Source organism: Dipodomys ordii, unplaced genomic scaffold (assembly GCF_000151885.1).
Source record: "Dipodomys ordii isolate 6190 unplaced genomic scaffold, Dord_2.0 Scaffold116, whole genome shotgun sequence".
Taxonomy (NCBI): domain Eukaryota; kingdom Metazoa; phylum Chordata; class Mammalia; order Rodentia; family Heteromyidae; genus Dipodomys; species Dipodomys ordii.
Genome location: NW_012267332.1, coordinates 239,334 through 262,040, shown reverse-complemented (window position 1 = coordinate 262,040; position 22,707 = coordinate 239,334). Strand labels below are relative to the sequence as shown.

The window sequence follows — 22,707 nt, the reverse complement described above, 5'->3', positions numbered from 1 at the left end:
GGGAGTGGTTAGGTTGGATGGGATGGGGAGAATGATGAAAGTTATGATATTGATCAAGATGATATTGATCAAGTGTTAAATTTGAAGTATGAAATCACTGAGAGATGAATAAGATAGCCTATCTAGCATTGGTAAATAAACCATTCTTATTCCTTGAACTATATGTGACCTTTCAAAAAACACTGGATCCTTCATTTGTAGATTTTTCAAAGAAATATAAAGTTTACAAAAGTAAATTTAACCTGTTCCTAAGTATCAGAAAATGCAAAGAAACTTTCTAACAACTAAAACACAAAGCAGTTAAACTTAAATAACTACTATTTTAATCTCTCTCTCTATATATGGCAATCATTCTTATACCATGAAAATTAAAACAAAAGATTCAACATATTGTTCATTGAGGTTTTATTGAAGAAAATATCTTTCTTTTTAACTTTTAATAATTTTTCTATTTTTCAGTGAAAATTTAATCCTAAAATAATTTTAGATTTGAAGAAACAGATTTGTTGGATGGCAACCCATTTGTACATCTATTTAAAGATTTTTAAAAGTGAGGTAAAGAGTTGAGTATTAGGATGGCAAAGGGAGGCCAGGTTAACTTTTGAAATGAAAGGCAAAAAGTAAATGTAAGTATAAAGATATAGTTTAATTGGAGATGTTATGCTGTGGTAGCAGGTCCTAGAAGAGAGGGATCAATAGAAATCTGACACATTTCTGATGCCTCAGCTTCTTTAAGAAAGCAGATAATATGTTCAATAAGGAGGTTACTAAGTCTCTTTGGGCTGCTATAAGAAAATACTATAAACTAAATGACATAAATAATATAAATTTATTTCTCACATTCTAGAGGCTGTGAAGTTTAAGGGAAAGGTATTTCCAGATTTAGTGTCTGAAAAGGGCCCATTTGCTATTTCATAGCTTCTGTTTGTCATATAAGAGGCACTTAAAAGCTGGAAATATAACCACCAACAAACTTTTAAACACAGAAACAAAGCCATTATTATTTATTAAATTTATTATTTATCTTTTAAATAAACATTGTTTAAAATGTGATGTTAATTGTTTCAATATATAATACATTGTATACAGTTAACCACTTTTCAACATACTTAACTGTACTTTCAACATAAATAAGAAGTGAGAATATTAAAAGTGCTCTACCTTCTTTTTTTTTTTTGTCGGTCATGGGGCTTGAACTCTGGGCCTGGGCGCTGTCCCTCAGCTCTTCAGCTCAAGGCGAGCACTCTACCACTTGAGCTACAGCACCACTTCTGGTTTTCTGGTAGTTTATTGGAGATAGGAGTCTCACGGTCTCTCCTGCCCGGGCTGGCTTTGAACCGTGATCCTCAGATCTCAGCCTCCTGAGTAGCTAGGATTACAGGCGTGAGCCACCAGCGCCCGGCTTCTACCTTCTTAATCTTGGTCTTTTCAGCTTTTCCTTTTTTATCATATTTCTTGGCATTTCTATTAAGCTCTTTTGCAACAAACTTCAAGTTAAATAAAGATTCTGAAAATACAGGTTAAGGCTATTCAAAGACTCATGTTCTTAACGTAACTAACTGCAAATATGGTATTAGCATTATACAAATTACCCAAAAAGTTTACGTAAGTTAGGCCAACAATAAAGATGTTTTTTAGGAACTAGAAAAATTTATACTGGTTCTGTTCTTGCTTTTGTTAAAAATCAAATTAAGAAATAGTATCTACTAATTATAAAGGGAAAACACATTTCTTTGGCAAAGAAATCTGACAGATATCTTAACCAAGGTTAACAGCAACAATAATCTATTTTTGTGCCTCTCCTGGGGCTTAAACTCAGGACCTGGGCATTGCCTCTGAGCTTTTGTGCTCAAGACTAGTGCTCTACCACTTGAGCCACAGCTCAGTTTGTGGCTTTTTGGTGCTTAATTGTAGATAAGAGTCTTTCAGACTTTCCTGCACATGCTGGCTTTGAACCACAATTCTCAGGTCTCAGCCTCCCCAGTAGCTAGGGTTATAGGCATGAGCCACTGGCACCCAGCTATAGCAAAGCTTTTTGTTGTTGTTGTGCTTGTCCTGAGGTTTGAACTTCAGGCCTGGGTGTTGCCGCTGAGCTTCTTTGCTCAAACCTGATGCTCTACCACTTGAAACATAGCTCCTCTTCTGACTTTTTCTGGTGGTTACTTGGAGGTAAGAGTAGCACATACTTTCTTGTCCAACTGGATTTGAATAATAATCCTTAGGATTAATCATTTAGGATTAAGTAGCTAGGATTACAGGTGTGAGCCACCAGTGCCAAGCTAACAGTGAAGCTTTTAATATCTTTAACTGTCTGAAAAGAAGACCTGAGAAAGGTATATACAGCCATCACTTCCATGGTGTGCTAAAAAGATAACCTTAATCTGCATCAGAGAATCCTGAAGTGAGAGACATTTGTGTATTCAGATATCAAGTTCATAGAAATCTAGGAAAGGTTATAAAATAACTGTCACCAACTAAAGAACAGAGATAGGGTGACAAAATGCAACACGGTCTTCTGGATTTTATCCCAAAACACAGAATGTATATTGTTAGGACAACTGGTAAAGTCCAAGTATTGTAGTTATATTGATTTTCTCTTGTTGCTATTTATACTACAGTTATATATGGCAGCATTGGTGGAACTTTGTTAAAAGGTATATAAAAACTCTACTTTTTTGTAACTTTTCCTCAAATCTAAAATTATTTTAGGATTAAATTTTCACTGAAAAATAGAAAAATTATTAAAAGTTAAAAAGAAAGATATTTTCTTCAATAAAACCTCAATGAACAATATGTTGAATCTTTTGTTTTAATTTTCATGGTATAAGAATGATTGCCATATATATAGAGAGAGATTAAAATAGTAGTTATTTAAGTTTAACTGCTTTGTGTTTTAGTTGTTAGAAAGTTTCTTTGCATTTTCTGATACTTAGGAACAGGTTAAATTTACTTTTGTAAACTTTATATTTCTTTGAAAAATCTACAAATGAAGGGTCCAGTGTTTTTTGAAAGGTCACATACAGTTCAAGAAATAAGAATGGTTTATTTACCAATGCTAGATAGGCTATCTTATTCATCTCTCAATGATTTCATACTTCGAATTTAACACCTTTTTTCAGATATTGAGAAAGATGAACATGCTATCTTGAGTAGTATTTAGGACATGAATTCAAAGTAACTATAATTATTTAAAAGTAAGCAAATGAATAAATTTCTGAATAATTATAATGTAAACTACAATGAAAATTTATTAAGATTTGACAATTTCAGCTAGGTGAAAATTATATCTCCTTTTATAAACATAGTTGTTTTTCTAAACTCAGTAAGTACTGTTTGGGTCATATAATTCTTTGTTTCATCGTTATTCTGTGAATTCTAGAACATTCAGCAGCATCACTGTCTTTTACCCATTAGGTGTCAGTAGCACCCCCTTCCTAGTTGGAACAACTAAAAGCCTTTTCCGATATTGCCAAATGTTACCTAGGGTAGGAAAGGAAAAATTAAACTAAAAAGAAAAAGAAAAAAAAAGAAAATTAAACTAATGAAAATTATAATCACTACTACAGATTAAAAGAAAGGAAATTAAATTTTTTCATTTCTTAAATAATTTCTCCTTAAAAAACTCTTAACCAATCTTCCCTTTGTAGGAAAAGTCACTGCAGTTAAAGATGAATTGCTACCTTTATAGGGAAATTCACTACAATTAAAACCGAATTACGAAGCTAATTGTTTTAGATGGAATTTACTGAAAATTGTAAATACTGAGGAATAATGAACAGCTATTACAATCAAACTTTAGGTTATTTAATAGAATAGTTAAGATGGATAAAGTTAAGATGGTATAGAGTATTGGCCCCAAATGGGCTCTTCTTTGTAATAGGATCTCTATTACACAAGTCTACACAATATTATATTTTTACTCTTTAGACTAAAGAAGTCTAAACTTATAGAAAAATACATCAGAAGACTGGAGAAACAATAAAAGTCAGCTTAGCTTAAAGGAAATATAAATTAAAAATATCTTAATAGTCCATCTCACCCCAAACAGAATGTCTATAATAAAGAAAACAGCAAATGCTGGAGAAAATGAGGGGAAAGGAGGAATTGTTGGTGGGAAATTAAACAAGTGCAACCACTATGGGAAAAATTATATTGGAAGTTCCTCAAGAACTTAAAAATAGGTCAACTGATACCATTTTTCGGTGTATCTGAAGAGGTGTAAAACAATATACAAGAGAGAGATCTGCATATCCATGTTTATTTCAGCCTGTTCCCAATAGCCACAATGTGAAAACAGCTAGTGTCTAATATCCAGAGAACTGATAAAAAAATAATGTATATATGTACTCACCATAAATAAAAATGAAATTATGTCATTTGCAGAAAATGGATGGAATTGGAGGTTATTACATTGAGGGAGATAAACCCAGCCCCTAAATTCAAACATCTCATTTTCCCTCATATGTGAAATCTAGTCTTAAAATAATGGCAATAATAGCAATAGTAACAATAATATTGATATAATAGGTCATGAGTATATAGGTGACTGCTTGATGGAACCAGTGAGATGTAGGAAAGGGAAAGGTAAGGATATAAAGAAGATCAAAGTATATTACATATATATGTATACATATGAAATTCACCAAACACTGGAAAAAGGGAGAGGAGTTATAGGAATGTTAAAAAGAGGGTTGCGCTTGTTCAAAGTAAAAAGAGGAAATGTATGGGAGACATGGAAATACAATAAAGGAAGTAAATTTTCTCAGAGTACACTGTTGACCTCTATAGAATTATCATAATGAAACTCTTGTTTCACTATAGGATGAATGCTAATTAAAATAAAACCGATTAATGAATTCTAATTAAAAATAAAATAAAATTTTAAACTGCTAAGGAAATCCCAGAAGACAGAACCACAAAGGAAAATGAACCATTAATAGTAACTAAACATTTGAAGCGCCTGAAAACTGCTATGGTAAGATGTTTCAGCTGAGGTTTCAAAATAAAATTATACCCATTCCTTTAAAGGTATATTTTTTACATAAAAAGTATAAATCCTAAGGGCTGGGAAGGTGGCTCAGTGGCAGAGTGCTTGCCTTGCATGCATGAGGCCCTGGGTTCGATTCCTCAGCACCACATAAGCAAAAAGAAAAAAGCCGGAAGTGGCGCTGTGGCTCAAGTGGTAGAGTGCTAGCCTTGAGCTGAAGAGCTAGAGTTCAGGCCTAGAGTTCAGGCCCCACGACAGGACCCCCCCCCCACAAAAAGTATAAATCCTAACAGTAGACAAAGGAAGAGGCGGTAAGATTGTCTTTGTGAGTCTTGGTTAGAAGTGTAACAACAGCTCCTGAAGAATTCATAATCACAGATATATCTTTGCATCAATTTAGAGTTCAAGTGTGGAATAATCTAGGAAACTAACTTAAAACATTAATTTAGTTTTTGATCATTTCTTTTAAAAGATATTGTAAAGGTGATGTCCAGACGGGTTACATTTACGTAAGTCAGATAATAAATACATTTTCTTTTGAACAATATCACCTCCTCCCTCATTATCTTCCAGTTTTTCCTCTCCTGTTTCACCTTCCCCCCAAGTTGTATAATTCATTTCCAACATAGTGAGTATCACTGCTGAATTGGATCACTCTTTTTTTTTTGTCGGTTGTGGGGCTTGAACTCTGGGCCTGGGCGCTGTCCCTCAGCTCTTCAGCTCAAGGCGAGAGCTCTACCACTTGAGCTACAGCGCCACTTCTGGTTTTCTGGTGGTTTATTGGAGATAGGAGTCTTACGGTTTTTCCTGCCCGGGCTGGCTTTGAACTGCGATCCTCTGATCTCAGCCTCCTGAGTAGCTAGGATTACAGGCATGAGCCACCAGTGCCTGGCTTTGGGTCACTCTTTGTACCATCTTTTCTGTGATTCACCTTCCCTTCCCTAATTCAGATAAAACTTCTATACAAGACAAGGGTACAGAAATGAAAGACAGTGACAAAAGGGAATAAACCAAAGAACAAAGGAAAGAAAGAAAAAATAGAACCACAAATGAGTTAAAAACCTTCTTGTTTCCTTTATCAGAGTTCATTTTAATAAGCATCATTTTATATGATCATAAGCACATAGCTAATGAGCTCTTGTGATCCTTTTCTAAGGATAAACTTCCTTGTTCTCACTGTGTGAATGTTTAAAGTGCTTTAAAACACTAATTTAATACAATCTCAAGTTGGAGACATCCTCAGCCTGGGAATTTCAGTATTCCAACAGGTTTAGATGAATAGATGGGTGAAAGTGACAGCTATATAAACTTGAGAAAATCAGTAAACTGCAATATAAGTCTGACTTAAGATGGGAATAAATCCAGGAGTTGGGAGGATCATAGTTAGAAGCTAGTGGTACAGAAAAGTCCATGAGACACCATATCCAAAGTAACCAGCAATAAGCAGGGATCTAGATGTGGCTCAAGGAATAGTAAGCAAGACTAGCAAGCATGAAGTCCTGAGTTCAAACCCCAATATTACCAAGAAAAAGAAAAGATGGGAATGTCCAGCACTGTTGGTTCACAGTTGTAATCCTAGCTACTCTACAGGCTGAGATCTAAGGATCTAGGCTCAACGGCAGCCTAGGCAGACAAATCTGAGACTTATTTCCAATAAGCCAGCAAAAAGCCAGAAATGAAGTTTTAAGTGGTAAAATGACAGAAAGAAAAACCTAAGCAGGAGCACCAGGCCAAATTCAAGCCCCAGTACCAGCATGCATGCACATGTACGTGCGCGCGCACACACACACACACACACACACACACACACACACACACACAATTAAGATGAAATAATAGAATGTGAAGATATACTATTTGGATTCCTACAAAAACATAATAAAGAAAGTGTGTGAAAGGGTGGCAACCAAGGAGAAATTGTGTTCTCCACAACTAATGAGAGGAATAAAATCCATCCAAACACCACAAAAATCTCAAATAGGACAAATCAAAATAAATCTATACCTAGACGTGCCATAGTAAACCTCCAAATGTTAAAGATTAAAATAACTTCAAAAGAGCCAAACTGGGGCTGGGAAGGTGGCTTAGTGGTAGAGTGCTTGCCTTACATGCATGAGGCCCTGAGTTTGATTCCTCAGCACCACATAAAGAGAAAAAGCCGGAAGTGAAGCTATGACTCAAGTGATAGAGTGCTAGCCTTGAGCTGAAGAGCTAAGAGACAGAGCCCAGGCCCAGACTTCAGGCCCCATGATGGACCGAAAAAAAAAAAAAGAACCAAACTGTAACATCTAAAGATATAAGTCAGATTGAGCAAAAATTTCAAACAAAACACTTAAATTTCAAAATATATACAATCAATACATGTAATTCGCCACAAACACCACGTTAGCAATTACTGAAACACTGCTTCTAGAGATAACTTAAGAGTCCACCTTTGCCCCTCAGTAGATGAGTGGATCAAGAAAATGTGATTTTGTGTGTGTGTGTGTGTGTGTGTGTGTGTGTGTGTGTGTGTGTGTATAATGGAATTCTATGCTTCCATCAGAAAGAATAACACTGCCCCATTTGTTAGGAAATGGAAAGACTTGGAAAATATAATATTAAGTGAAGTAAGTCAGTCCCAAAGAAATTTAGGTCCCATGGTTTCCTTCCTTTGCAATAGTCAGTTTACAAATAGGATAATTTTATCAGATGAGCAGAAAAAGCTCAAAAGCTACGTTCATATGAACATATGAGATGAAGCTAAGTGAAATGAACCTCAAGATATGGACACAAGAGGTTTTTCCTTGTTGCTGTTGTTATAAATGTACTATATGATTTTTCTGTTTCCTTTGTATGTTCTTGCCCCTATGGTATATCCCCTTGTTGTCACTGTACTTGATTTTGGTACAGATTCTTGTATATACATTTGTCTAATCTGTGGAGGGGAAGGGGAATAACATAACACTGAAACAAGGACACAAGATGACCGAGTGCAACAATTATACTCACAAGAAAGTATATTGGAAATGAATTTATAACTTCAGGTGGAGGTGGAGTGGGGAGGAGTGTGAGAGGTGGGGGAGGGAAGGAATAGTGGGAGAACTACAAGGGAAGGGGTAACAATGCTCAACAAATAATGTACTCATTGCCTTACTCATGTAACTGTAGCCCCTCTGTACAGCATCTGTACAAGAAAATAAAATTAAAAAAAGAATTTCAAAATACACTAAGAAAAAAAACCTAATCATTGAATAAAGTGAATGTCTTAGACAGCAAAAAAGAGTCCACATTGTCACCAGCTGATCGATAATGTAATTTTATGTCTATTTCTGGTAACATATCTCATTTAATATTTATTATTTCATTAACATTGAAATCACAGCCAATAGCACTATAATTCATGCCCCAAAGAAGCTTCTTTGTATATATATTTTTTATTGCAAAAATACTATACAGAGGAGTGACAGTTACATGAGTAAGGTAATGAGTACATTTCCTACCGAGCATTGTTACCTCCTCTTTGGTTTTCCCCTACCATCTCTTCCCTCTCAAACTACCCAACTCCTTCCTATACTCCCTCCCCCCGCCCCTGGAAGTTGTAAAGTTCGCTTTCAACATAGTGTCTAGTACATCTCATTGTTTACAATGGGTCAACCTATATCCTTATTTCAGCATTTTGTTATTTCCCTTCCTCTCCCAAAATTAGAAAAATGTATATACACGATTCAGGGTACAGGGATCAAATATAGTGAAAATACAGGTTATACCATAGGGGAAGAACATACAAAAGAAACAAAAAAATCACATGGTACATTATACATCTATTAAAAACCACAACAAGAAAGATAAAAACCACTTGTGTCTCAATCTTGGGCATTATTTACCATAGCTAAGATATGTAACCAACCCAGAAGCCCCTCAGTAGATGAATGGATCAAGAAAATGTGGTATAAATATATACAATGGAATTCTATGCCTCCATCAGAAAGAATTGTCCCATTTGTTAGGAAATGGGAAGACTTCGAAAAAATTATATTAAGTAAGCCAGGCCCAAAGAAACATAGGTCCCATGGTTTCCCTTATTTGCAATAACTAGTACATATGTAGGACAAGCAGAAAAGGCCAAAAGCTATGTACATATGACCAGACAAGATGGTGTTAAGTGAACTGAACCCCAAGATAGAGACACAAATATCTTTTTTCTTTCTTGCTATTGTTTCTAATGTATTTATCATGTACCATGTGATTTTTTATATGTTCCTCCCCCATGGTATAACCCCTGTTTTCACTGTATTTGATGTCAGTACCCTGCATCTTGTATATACAATTCTCTAATTTGGGGAGGGGAAGGGAAAAACAAAATGTTTAAATGATACAGGTTGACCCATTGTAACAATGAGATGTACAAAACACTATGTTGAAAACGAACCTTACAACTTCGGCGAGGGGGGAATATGGAGGTGTGAGGGAAGGGATGGTGGTAGGGGAAAACAAAGGAGACAACAATGCTCGATAGGAAACATACTCATTACCTTGCTCATGTAACTGTAATCCCTCTGTACAGTATTTTTTACAATAAAAAAGCATACAATAGAAGAAAATGTGGTATACACACACACACACACACACACACACACACACAAAATGGAATTCTATGCCTCCATCAGAAAGAATGACACTGCCCCATTTGTTAGGAAATGCAAAGACTTGGAAAAAATTATATTGTAAGCTAATCTCAAAGGAACATAGGTCCCATGAGTTCCCTTATTTGCAATAACTGATATATGTCTAGGACAAGCAGAAAAGCTCAAAAGCTATGTACATATGACCATATAAGATGATGCTAAGAGAAATGAATCCCAAGGAATCTTATCTAACACATGTTATCTTTTCCATAAAGTATATCATAGTCTTCTCACACTAAGGAATACTAGCCAGAGCTTCAGGCAACATAGTGAATAGCATTTAAATATGAAATCACCAACCAAAAGCACACAGATATGAAAAATATGGCACTAAGTATATAGCAAAATACATTTCTTTATGGAGTATTCATGTCTTTTTCCTTCCTCAGGTGGGAATGTGCATGTCCGTCTAGTGAGTTAAAACTTTTACTATTCTGATTAGGACTGAGAATGACCATGAAAGTACCATATATATTGATTTTCACAATGCAAACTTTACCATGTAAATAAATTTGCAAATAGAGAATCTGTGAATAATTTAAAAAAAAAACTGTATTTTTTTTCCTGGGGCTTAAACTCAGGGCTGTCCCTGAACTACTTTCTTTCATTTCTCAAAGCTAGTGCTCTGCTCTACTACTTGAGCCACAGCTCACAACTCCACTTATGGCTTTTTGGTGGTTAATTGGAGATAAGGGTCTCAAGGACTTTCCTGTTCAGGGTGACTTCAAACCACAATCCTCAGATCACAGCCTCCTAACTAGCTAGGATTGATTACAAGTGTGAACCACCAACATCAGGCACCAATTGTATTTTTCAAGAAACAAAACTAGGTCTGACATAATACTTAGGTCTGATATAAAGGCTTATTGAGCACAGAGACTACTAAATACAGATAAATCCAGAGAAATACTGATTACCCAAGAGAATCACAAAATCTACACTGGAATTTTTTTTTCAAAGGCAGAGCTAACATAAATAATGAGGAAAATTTTAGACAGAATTGGGAAAATGAATGAAAATATTTTAAAACCTTTGTGTTAGTTGGATGGAAAGTATTTCTCATTAATATTGACATTAACTTAATAAGTATGTTAGGGCAAAAGTAGTAGTATATACTTTTCAAGTAGTACTAGGGAAAGAAGTAAATCACAGAGCAAGAAGAATCAAAGAAATGATACAATAAAAGAATTTTGTAAAAATCCCACAATGTCACAATAGATTAAGAAAATAATAGCCAGATGCTGGTGGCTCATGCCTGTAATCCTAGCTAGTCAGGAGACTGAGATCTGAAGATCATGGTTCAAAGCTAGCCGGGGCAGCAAAGTCCATGAGACTCTTATCTCCAATAAACCATCCAGAAAACCAGAAGTGGCACTGTGGCTCAAGTGGTAGAGTGCTAGCCTTGAGCTGAAGAGCTGAGGGACAGTGCCAGGCCGAGTTCAAGCCTCATGACTGACCAAAAAAAAAAAAAAGATTAATAATGAAGCTGGGTACTGGTAGCTTACACTTGTAATCCTATGTATTCATGAAGCTGAGATATGAAGATCATAGTTGGATGCCTCCCTAGGCTGCAAAATCCATGAGACTCTTTTTTCCAATTAATCAGCAAAAACCTTGCTCAAGTGATAGTAAAAATGCCGAGGGACAGCACCAGGCCCTGAGTTTAGGGCCTAGTTGGCACACACAAAAACGAAATAATGAGGTCTGGGAAGGTGGCTCAGTGGTAGAGCACTTGGCTTGCATGCGTGAGGCCCTGGGTTCGATTCCTCCGCACCACATAAGCAAAAAAGAAAAAAGCTGGAAGTGTCCTGTGGCTCAGTTGGTAGAGCGCTAGCCTTGAGCTGAAGAGCTGAGGGACAGCCCCCAGGCCCAGAGTTCAGGCCCCACAACCGGACCCCCAAAAAAAACAACAACAACAAAACAAAATAATGAAATAAGTCATAGTTAGATGTTTTAAATAGGGCCTTAAAATTATACTGACATAAAAATAAAGTAGATGTCAAAGACATAAAAAAATTGTGAGATAAATACCATTCTAAAAACAGCTTTAATAGTTATCAACAAAAATCTAGCAGTATCATTCTTGGGCACATATCCAAAAGAACATAAGTCAGTATATAACACAGGTACTTTTGCTCCCATATTCATTGCATACTGTGCACAAAAGTCAAACCATAAAAACAACACAGATGCCATACAAATGACGGATGGATCAAGAAATTGTGGCATATATACACAATGTTGTTCAGTAATTTAAAAAAGAATGAAACTATGTCATTTGCAGAAAAATGGTTAGAGGTGGGGTTCATGTTTAAGCAAAGTAAGACAGGTTCAGGACAAAGAGCATACATTTTTTTCCTCTAATATATGGTTGCTAAATAGTAAAAAGATAATCATATGTGTAAACACATACAAGATCATATATGTATGTTTATAATGTGTTTGTAATTGTGGAACTGGTTCAGAGGATTTGAGGAGGAGAGGAAGAAACAATTAACAGTGAACAATATTGAAATCCACTGCAACTGTGAATTAAGATAGCAAATAAGGGTAGTGGAAATGGACTGTGAAATATGAATAAGCAATTAGCATGCAATAAAATGTGAATGATAAGAAGTAAAACAGATCTTGTGTAGGGTGTGGGTACTATTGAAGAACGGTGAATGTAGTCAAAAGACTTCATGTACATGTATGCAAATAGAAAGATTAAGTTTGCAGATTTGGTTTGGGAACAAGGAAGCAGAATAAGAGATCATGATAGGCTGGGTGGGTAACTCTATAATCCTACCTACAGGGGGATTGATATTTGAGGATCACCATTTGAAGTGAGCCAGGGAAGAATGTGTTTGAGACTAATATCTCTGATTAACCAGAAAAGCCAGAAGTGGTGCTGTGGCTCAAGAGGTAGAGTGATAGCTTTGAGAACAAAAAAGTGCTCAGGAACAGGGCCCAGGCCCTAAATTCAAGATCCAGGACCAGCACCAAAAAAAGAGAGACTGTGATGGAAAGTATAATCAACGTATTTTTTTTCATGTACTACCAAAAAAAGCCAGAAAAACAAAAATCAAAACCTCCAAACCAAAAATTCCTAAGAGCCTGGTACATGCTTGGTTTGGCTGCTTACTAGGCATGCCTACAGCCTGGCTTTTTGCTGGTTATTTTGGAGATGGAGTCGTCTTGCAGAGTTTTCTGCCTGGACTGGCTTCACACTACTGTCCCCACAGATGGGTAGGATTACAAGGATGAGCCAACTGTGCCAACCTGATCAAAGAATATTTTATGTATATATGGACATGTCAAAATGAAACCTCTTTGTACAACTTACTAAAGCTAACAAAATATATTTAAAAATTTAAAAATTATGTCTATCTATAGTTAAAGAAAAACTCTATGGCCAGGCACTGGTGGCTTAGACCAGTAATCCTAACTACTTGGAAGGCTGAGATCTGAGGAACATAGTTTGAAGCCCACCTGGATAGGAAAGTCATGAGACTCTAAGTCCATAGTGTCCAGAGTGAAGCTGTGGCTCAAGTCATAGCGTGCTGGCCTTGAGGAAAAACAAAAAAGCTCAGAGACAGCATCTAGGCCCAGCACAAAAAAGGAAAAAAAAAAGCTGTATCTTAATACAGCAAAATTATGGAATCATTTGGACATATTTTAGATGTTGAAAAAAAGGAGGTAAGAGGGAAGAAATTTTAAAAAAAAATTACCCTAAGCTGGGTGCATGTAGCTTATGCTTATAATCCTAGCTACTCAGGAGGCTGAGATCTGAGAATGACGGTTCAAACTAGCTCAGGCAGGAAAGTCCATGAGAAATTTATGTCTAATTAATTGCAGAAAAAGCCAGAAGTGGAGTTGGATCAAAGTGGTGGAGTTTTAGCCTTGAGTGGAAAAAGCTCAGGAATAGTGCCTAGGCCCTGAGTTCAAGCCCCATGACTGACAAAAAAAATGTTACCCTAGAATCTTCTCTAGAATAAAACAGTAGTACCAATAGTCAACTTTTCTCTTACCCTAGAATCTGCTCTAGAATAAAACAGTAGTGCCAATAGTCAACTTTTCTCTTACAAGTTCCCAGAACATCTATTACTCTTTGTGCATTTCAGGGAGGTCTAGTTTAAGATCAAAGAATCACAGCTGAGATAATCAGAATTGAAAGCAACCTTAAAATCATTTGTCAGTACTCGTTTTATTGATGTTTATAAAAACTGAAGTCTAAAGATGGATAACTGAGAAGTTGCTAAATACAGGAACAAGGAACTTCAGTCCAGATCAACTCAAATTTAATGGATTTCATTGTGTTATATTTATATGTGTGTGCACATATTTGCACAAACATACATACACATATACATATATCTACATATGTATACACTACTCTGGATCTCCGCACTTGGGTAGTGTTCTATATATGTTAAGAATTTTTAAAAATATTTATTATTACAGAGTCATTTCCTCATTTTGTGCGATTTGAAGATAAAAATGATCTATCCTCCAGAAATTCAGTCTATTAAGGTAGACAAGTAAATATAATCAGAATGGTGGTAGAGAGAATTAAATGAAGGTTAAAACAGATAAGAAAAGGAATAAACTATAAAAAGTGGTGGCAAATGCTACTCTCAGATTCCTAGGCTTGAGGAAGAGTGGATAGAACATGAGAAAGGAAACATCCTATAATAATCATATTTGAGGGCTGGGAAGTTGGCTCAGTGGTAGAGCGCTTGCCTTGCATGCATGAGGTCCTGGGTTCAATTCCTCAGCACCACATAAGCAAAAAGAAAAAAGCTGGAAGTGGCGCTATGGCTCAAGTGGTAGAGCACTAGCCTTGAGCTAAACAGCTGAGGGACAGTGCCCAGGCCCAGAGTTCAGACTCCACGACCAGAACAAAAAAAAATCATATTTGAATACAATAATCACATGAGTCAGGAGTTAACTGAAGCTTTCTGTTGGTGGCTCACACCTATAATCCTAGTTACTCAAGAGGTTGAGATGTGAAGATTGTGGTTCAAAGCCATTCCAGACAGAAAAGTCCATGAGACTCTTATGTCTGAACTATTCACCAAATATCCAGATGTGGAGCTGTGGCACAAATAGTAGAGCATCAGTCATGAATGAAAAAGGTAAGGGACATCACCCAGGCCCTGAGTTTAATCCCAAGTACCAGCATCAAAAAAGTCAACTGAAAAAGAGATAGTAACAGAGGAGAAGAAAAAAAGAGTAGCAAAACAAAAACTAGGAAATATCTTTTTTTCTACTAGTTTCACTCTTACAATTAATACAAGCCTAGTCTTCAAACATACTGTGCAAATATAGCTGTCAAATACAAAATACCTATATGAAAACTAGTCAGCCATTCAAATTTGTTTAAGTGAGATATAAAACATAATAGTACATTTAGTATGTTTGTCTGGAAAGATATCAAAATAATCACAGTAACTGAATTATATTGTCACACAGTCTTTCCATATAGCACAACAATGATATTTTCACATTTTATAAAGGTAAAACTACTCAAGCTCATTTGTGTCATTTTCCTCGTCTATGCTCTAAGGAAAAGGTCAGCATTTCACACAGATAAACAAGACAAGTAATCACAGCAGACAGTATCAACTCAGTTAAACTCACTTCATATGATAGACTGAAGAATAGCTCATCTTTTTTCTAGGCTAAAAACAACTACAGTCAGGCATAATTTTCAATAAAAATTAGTAATCTATTACCTTATTATTTGAAAGTAAACAGTGCTTCCTGGTTTAGGTGGATCAAAATTACTAGCATTATTATAGTAGGAAAGAATACTTTAGAGAGGAGAAGGAGGAAGAGAGAAGGAGAAGAGGAGGAGGAGGAGAAGGAAAGAAAGGATATAGAGAAGAAAGAAGGTGGAAAGAGGAAGAGGAGGGGAAGAAGGAAAGAGGAAGAGAGGAGAGAAAAAAGGAAGGAAAAAACGAGAAGGAAAGGAGAGAAGTAATAAGAAGGAAAGGAAGGAAGAAATGAGGAGGAGGAGAGGTGGAGGAGAGGAGGAAAGTAGAAGGAGAAGAGGAGGAGCAGAAGCAGAGAGGAGAGCAAGAAGAAAAGAAGAGGAGGAGGAGGAAGGAGGAGGAGTAGAGGAAAAGGGGGAGGGAGAAGGGGAGGGGAGGAAAAAGGGAAAAGGGGAGAGGGAGGGGGTGAAGGAGGAAGAGCGAAGAAGGAGAGGAGGAGGAAGAGGAGGAGAAGGAAAGAAACGATATAGAGAAGAAGGTGGAAGGAGGAAGAGGAGGGGAAGAAGAAAGAAAGAAAGGAAGAGAGGAGAGAAAAAAGGAAGGAAAAAATGAGAAGGAAAGGAGAGAAGGAAGAGAGGAGAGAAAAAAGGAAGGAAAAAATTAGAAGGAAAGGAGAGAAGGAATAAGAAGGAAAGAAAGGAAGGAAGAAATAAGGAGGAGGAGGAAAGGTGGAGGAGAAGAGGAAAGTAGAAGGAGAAGAGGAGGAGCAGAAGCAGAGAGTAGAGCAAGAAGAAAAGAGAGAAGAAAGAAGAGGAGGAGGGGGAAGGAGTAGGAGGAGAGGAAAAGGGGGAAGGAAAAGGGGAGTGGAGGAAAAGGGGGAAAGGGGAGGGAGAACAAAGGAGGAGGGAGAGGAGGATAAGGGAGTAGAGGAGGAGGTGGAGGAGAAAGGAGGGTGGGAAGGTGAAAAGGAGGAGGAGGGGGAAGAGGAGGGAGAGGACAAAGGAGGGGGGAGGAAAAAAGGAGGGGGAAAAGAAAGGAGGAGGAGGAGTGGGAATAAGAGACCCCAAAACACAAAACTAAGGAAAAGAGTTTTAAATATGTACTAAGCAATTACTTACTGTTACTCATATTTTGGGAGTGTAAAGTTAATGCATCTTCTGTAATGACAACTCCTGGAAGACGGAAGAATTTCAGTAATTTGGAGCTGCAGGTGATGGCATTTTGGTTATGAAATACAATTTAATCTTTCTATTGGTCAGGGCTACACATAGTTTGGTTGGAAGGTGTAACCATAAATATGAACACCGGAGCTACTGAATTTTTATACGTTTGGCAACTACAGGAATTTTTCGTATTAATGGGACAAAGCCCCGTTACAAGCAGTTCATTTAAGTTTGGATGGCTGCGGGTCACCGCTACCCAGAAAATGCCAGTGCCGTCCGCTACAATGTATTGGTTCTGGAGTTATAATTAAAACCTATGCCTTCTCTCCAAACCACGAGAACCCTCCTGTCGCTCCACTCGGTGCGCTGGGCTACACATTCCCCATTCATTTCAAATTAGAGGGTTTAATTCTTGCAAAAGACAGGTGGCAAAAGTGGTCAATAAGATCGTATCGACTATCAATAATCTTAAACTCCCCCGTCCTCTTCCAAAAAGCACATCTACTTTCCACGATCTACGATGGCAGCAGGTGCCAGTCAGGGGAGGAGAAAAAAAGCAGAAAGTAGGTAAAGGCGGCCAAACGGCACCCTAAAAGGTCAGGACCCCTCCCACTCGCCTTCCAGGGCCCCAGCCCCCGCCCTCCTCCCGCTCCCGGAGTCGGAGCCTGGACAGCACCTTGGCAGAAGAGAAACGATACGGTCCATATTCCACGAACGCTTCCCGCGGAGAGGCGACACCCGGCGGCGGCTGCACGAGTTGGAAACGAGCGCGTGTCAAAGCCCGCGCTTTTCTCGACGTGCCAGTCTCGAGGCCACCTCCCGGGTCGACCAGCTCGCGCGCTCGTGGGCTTGTAGCCCCACTTCCTGTTTCTGTTTCCTCACGCGAGCGGAGGTCCAGAGAGCCTCGAGGGGCGGAGCTGGGGCAACGCCAAGATGGCTGCAGGGAGAAGCAGCAGTTAGGACCGTACCAGTCGCTTGGGGGCGGTGGAAGATCAACTTTATTCTCGTTCTTCATCTTCAGTCTCCTTTTCAGGTGCTTTAATGGGTGGGTGGCTCTTTAAGCTAGCTCACTACCGTTTGACCCGTCTGGGTTGCCCTGACAACCTTTCTAGGCCTTTCCTTTGTGATCCAGTAGAACCCTCCCTAACCTTCCGGCTCCGGTGGGTCTCTTCCTTCAGATCTCACGCCCACCTTCTCCCGTGCCCACCCTCTCCCCTCTGTCCCGGTCGTGGTCTTTTCTCCCAACTCGTCTTAACGGTGGAAAGAAAAAGGTAGAAGGTCTTTAAAGTTCTTTTTTAAATGTCTGAGTGTACAGTGTAAGGAGTTGCGGGTGCGGAGGGGGATTCAGTGCGTGTTTTTCGTTAGACATTTCGGAGGGCGGAATTTTGCGGAGTGCGTTTTTTAGGCATAAACTTCGGAGCGGGGTGGTTTTCTGTGGAGCGCATGTTTAGAGATGAACCTCGAAGTCTGTTTTGGGAGGAGGGAGATATTGTTGAGTGTTTTTAGAAGTGAATCTCGGAGCGGAGGGTTAGAGGGGAATTTCGCAGAGCGTTTTTACTAATAAACGCGCAGCGGCGGCGGTGTCCATTGAATGTTATTATATATGAAATCGGAACAGGGAGGAGGAGCAGATAGTCCATTTAATGTTTTTACTTAGGAATTTCGGTTGATTTCCTTGAGCATGTTTTAGTTATAAGGTTCAGGGCAACGTCGTATTCGGTGGAGCGAATAAACTTGGAGGCTGGGGCATTTTCCTGAAAGTTTTTACGTGTGGATCTCGGAGCAGGTGTATGGGGGAGGGGTAATTTGCTTGAGCATTTGTAGTTAGGAACTTGGGGGCAGTCCGTTGAACAGTTTTAGTTATGAACCTCGGAATGGGGGAGGGGTGATCCGTTAAGCAGTTTTAGTTATGAACGGATTTTACTTAAGAACTGCGGGGGGAGGGGTGGTCTATTGTGTACGTTTTTAATTATGAATCTTTATAGGGGGTCAGGAAAATTTCTGTTGTACAATTTGAGTTATGAATTACGGTTGAGAGGAAGAACAGTAATGATGTTCATCTTGCTTTTCTTTTAGACAAAATTGGGACACAGAGAAGTTCCGCTAAAATTTTGAGGTAATTGAGGTTGTGAAATATTAATGCCTATCAGGTTATTTGAATTTTTCTTCCTAATTAATAATACTAAGATATAAAAATTACTCTGAAGTCTGTATAATGGGCAGACAAATTAGATGAAGTACTAAAAACTACTTGTCGTTTTATATGTGACTTATGAATGCCCACAGATAATATTACATACCATTTCTGGAATTATAAAAGAACGCTATTGATTGTGTTATTTCCTAATTTCAATGTCGACTTCCTAGAAATTTCAAGGAAGACCTCAGTTATTACTTTAGAAAAATTAGCATAATTATTCTCCCAGAGGAATTTAAGAACTTTGACTTTAAATATTCATCATCTTCAAAATTTCAATAAGTAGAAAATATATAATTCAATAGACTTCTTTTATTGTTATAATTGTCCTTTTTTGAGCCCCCACAAATCGGTGTTAATCATTGGTGATAGGAATTAAAGAAAAAAACATAATTCACCCAAAAAACTGAATCAACGTTTGGATAAAGTACAGTCTGAAAATGACTTTCATAATTCAAACTATCTGAACATTACCTTTGATTTTTGAACTCACTTTATATTTGATATACAAATAATCTCAAATACAAATAATCTCAAATGTATTTGTATATAAATATCAAATAAGTTGCATTTTTCCAAAAGGAAGAAATACATTACCATATTAAGCATCTGTACTTCACTGTTGAAAAGCTTATTTTTTTTCTGTAAAGATTAAAAAATACTTAAAAATATCGTTCTCAACCACTTAATAGGTTTATACAACTATCTAAACCTCAGAGTACACTGGTCTACTAAATTTAAGCATTTCTGTATTTTGCCTATTTATCTATTTCTGTCTGTCTCTCTCTGTTTCTACCTATTATCTTCTGTTTGTCTGTCATCCCTTTGAGTTATATGCAGAGAGCCACAGAAAACTTTCAAGAATTTTTTAAAACTGTCTTTTCAAATACCACAATTTGGTTAAGAGAAATGCGCTTTTTATTAAAATAAGAAATAAGTTGGAATCTTAAAGTAAATTTACCTTTTAAAATTAACTAATGATGTTGACATTTCTTTCTTTGTTCGTTAGATACTTCTGAGAAATGTATGAATATATCATTTGCTTGTTTATTAGATTATTCTGTTTAAAATTTTTAGCTCTGTGTATAAGCTGGATACTAATCCCTTATCTGTTGAGCTGCTTCTTGGTAATTATTTCTTCTGTTGTGCATAATCTTTTAAATTTCATCAGTCTCACTTGTCAATTCTTGCTTAAAAGGTAATAATAAAAGTGCAGATGAGCTGGACTGTGCTGGCTTATACTGGTAATCCTCACTTTTTTTTTGCAAGGTTAGGCACTGTTCAGAAAGCATTTAGTAGTTACTCCTATAACCTCCAGAGTTACTTCTGTGTTTTTCTGCAGTAGTTTCAAATCTTACACTAGGTCTTATCTATTTGGAATTGATTTTTGTACAGGGTGAGAAACAATGGCGTAGTTTAATTTCTACATGTAGATAACCAGTTTTCCCAGCACCATTTGTTGAAGACACTATCTTTTCTCCAGTATATATTTTAGGCTACTTTGTCAAAATTAAATGACTGAAGACATGTGGATCCATTTATATCTCTTTTATTCAGTTAAATTAGTCTTTATATATATTTGTTGTGCCAGTACCATACTCTTGTTGTTACTATGGTTCTGCAGTATAATTTAAACTCTGGTATTGTGATAACTCTAGTGTTTTACACTTTGGCCCTGATTATTTTTGTTATTGGGCATCTATAATGCTTCCATATGAATTTTATGATATTTTTCTATTTTTGCAAGAACAACATTGACATTTTGATGGACAGTGTATTGAATATGCAGATTGCTTTGGTAACATGGCCATTTTTATAATATTGTTTTTCCATAAGCACGAGGGACCTTTCCATTTCTGCTATGTTCTTCAAGGTTTTATATTTTATTGTGGATGACTTTTGCCTCCATCATTACATTTAGACAAGTATTTTTTTGAGGCTAGAAAGGATTTTTTTCTGATTTCTTTTTTTTTTTTTTGGTCCGGTTATGGGGCCTGAACTCTGGGCCTGGGTGCTGTCCCTCAGCTCTTCAACTCAAGGCTAGCGCTCTACCACTTGAGCCACAGCACCACTTCTGGCTTTTTCCTTTTTGCTTATGTGGTGCTGAGGAATCGAACCCAGGGCCTTAGGCATGCAAGGCAAGCGTTCTACCACTGAGCCACCTTCCCAGCCCCATGATTTCTAAATGTATGTTCAGTGATATTACTGGTTCATAATTACTGGTTTTAATTTTGAGAAGCCTCTATACTTTAAAAAATAATTGTTGCACTGTTTTACATTTCTGTCAACTGTGCACAAGGTTTCCGCCCTTCCCCTGTCACCTTCACCAGCACTTGTTGTTGTTTGAGAGTTTTTGTGTTTGTGTGTGGGGCTTGAACTCAGAATTTGATGCTGTCCTTTAGGCTTTTTTTTTCCTTTTTTATTTTTATTTTCTTTTTGTTCAAGGCTGGCATACTATCACTTGAGCTACTCCTGCACTTTTGGCTTTTTGCTGGTTAATTAGAGATAGAATCTCACAAACTTTACTGCCCTGGATCCCTTTAACAAAGATGCTCAGATCTCAGTCTCCTGAGAAACTAGGATTACAGGCTTGAGTAATAGGAGGTGCCTCTTTTGTTTGTATTCTTAATGAAGACCATTCCTATTAGAATGAGAATCATGAAATCTCATTATCATTTTGATTTGTTGAGTATTCTTTATGTACTTGTTGACCATTTGATAATTGTCCAGTTTATTTGCCCATTAATTAATTGGATCATTGTTTGTTTAGTTTACTGAGCTCTTTGTATTTTTTTTTGGTCGGTTGTGGGGCTTGAACTCTGGGCCTGGGCACTGTTCCTGAGCTCTTCAGCTCCTGGTGAGCACTGTACCACATGAGCCACAGCACTACTTCTGGTTTTCTGGTGATTAATTGGAGATGAGTCTCATGGACTTTCCTGCCCAGGTTGGCTTTGAACTGTGATCCTCAAATCTCAGCCTCCTGAGTAGTTAGAATTATAGACATGTGCCACCATGGCCCAACATAATCTTAACTACTCAGGAAACTGAGATACGAGGGTACTAGCCCAGGCAGACAAACTCTGGAGACTTTGAACTCAGGGTCTGAGCACTGTCCCTTAGCTTTTTTTGCTCAAGGCTAGCACTCTGTCACCTGAGCCACAGAGCTACTTGTGGCTTTTGCTGTTTAGTTCTGAGGAATGGAGCTCAGGGCTTTATGTATGCTAGGCAAGCACTCTTCCACTAAGCCACATTCATAGCCCCTTTTCTGTATATTCTGGAAACCTTTGATTTCTAACACAACAGTCAGGACTTTAAAATGTTTTGTTACAAGACATTTTTCTATTCTTCTATAATTAAAATTGTGTTTTATAATTGAATTGATTCTTTTAAAAATCATTTTTGTTATCTTTAAGTAATTGTACAAAGGAATTGCCATTCACCAAAGCAGTTTAGGAATACAGTGTATCTTGATCAGTCTCACCCCTTTCAACATTCTCACTCACCTCTCCCAATTCACCCCTTCCCTTATCTTAATTTTAGATTATATAGTGAATCTTTTTCCATTTAACAAAGGAAATCTTGTGTACAATGTATGTTAATCTGTGTCATTTCTTCATTCCCTTTTGACCTACCCCTTCTCTTATAGTTCACTGATTCTTAAGGGATGATATAGGGAGAAAAAAGCTTTAGTCTTCCTAAATGTTCAGAAAAATTTCTGTTTAATATTTTTCTTAACATTATTTTACCATGAAGGAGTTAGTTGAAAACATTGTTAAGGCAAGAAAAAGCCAAAAGAAGAGGGTTTTTTTTTTTATCAGAATGGAAGATAAAAGCAAGGTTAAAAAATGCAAGCTCTTTTTCACACATCTGTTATATTCCTCTAGCCTGTTTTCATGGACACTAAAAGTATACATTACTTGCAGAGACTGCTTTTATGTACTGCTGCTTTCTTATCACTTTAACAGTCTTTATCTTAGATTGAAAGTCTTAGGTTAAA

General features: G+C 37.2%; 1 pseudogene; it reads right to left on the bottom strand.

Annotated features, from left to right (window-relative positions):
• Nucleotides 1–17,528, bottom strand: part of LOC105995199 — a 33,818-nt pseudogene extending 16,290 nt beyond the window's left edge.
• Nucleotides 17,529–22,707: the final 5,179 nt, after the last annotated feature.